The sequence below is a fragment of the Octopus bimaculoides genome, chromosome 24 (assembly GCF_001194135.2).
Source record: "Octopus bimaculoides isolate UCB-OBI-ISO-001 chromosome 24, ASM119413v2, whole genome shotgun sequence".
Taxonomy (NCBI): domain Eukaryota; kingdom Metazoa; phylum Mollusca; class Cephalopoda; order Octopoda; family Octopodidae; genus Octopus; species Octopus bimaculoides.
Genome location: NC_069004.1, coordinates 2,768,506 through 2,769,645, shown reverse-complemented (window position 1 = coordinate 2,769,645; position 1,140 = coordinate 2,768,506).

Here is a 1,140-nt window from a genome sequence, read left to right as displayed (position 1 = left end):
ATATATTGGTCAGTTTTATATATATTATGAAATAATAATGAATATTGATAATGATTTATATAACAAAGCCATAATGAAACAAATTGTTTGGTTTGTTTTACGTTTTTTTTTTTCTGATTTCAGATGGAGGGTGGGTGGATATTTGATTAAATTGAACTTTGATATATTTAACACGTTTTTTTATTTTAATGAAGTCCCCCACCGTTCGGTCATTAAAAAAAAAAAATGTGGGGGTGGGAGGGGGCGCAAGTGCCCCCCCCCCCCTGCTGGTGGTATTTGAGCTCAGAACATATAGAGTGAGGCATAACTAAATACCAGTAAGAGATTTTTGTGCAATGCTTGCTCGACTTCTACTTCAGCTAATCCACCACCTTTTCCGATGTGGTGGATATCACAGTGTCACATATATACATTCATACATATATATATATATACATATATATATGCACACATATAAATACATATACACATAAATACATACATGTGTGTGTATATATATATAGTCGTTGTGAGATATTTTGTAGTGGGTATCAAGATATCCACTTGGTGGTGAGTAAATGTGTGATATAAATGATATAAAGGTGTTTGATAAACACCAAATGCTCTTGGTTGCTGATGGCAGCCTTTAAACACACAGAGCCTGAAATCTGACTTGGGGCTCTCTCTCATCCAAAAGCTAAGCTGACCCAAGCAAAAGCTACCCCAGATCAAGCAGACCAATGATTAGAGGCTTTCCTGCCTTGACCATCCTGTCTTTGAAGCAGTATATATATACAGGACTACACCGTCTAATTCAAGGTGTGATGAAAAGTCATGAAGGGTGTGATTTATTTCGACTGCATAGAGGCCCCCCTCGATGGCTCGATTGAGCGAACGTAGGCAGGCTTTGATGTCATGGAAGTAAATATTACAGCTGTTTCTTCTGATGTCCGTCACCCTGTAATATAGACAAATGTTGTCTAGCTACAGTATACAAATCTCATACGAGGATAACAGATTAACGATGAATGACCCTTATATAGCAGCACTGTGTGAGAAAAGAAACCTCATAGCAGTTTCTCGATGTCGTTCATAAGTCATGATTAATGCTCATTGCATAATTGTAATAGCTTATATAGACAGCAGCCAAATATACACATC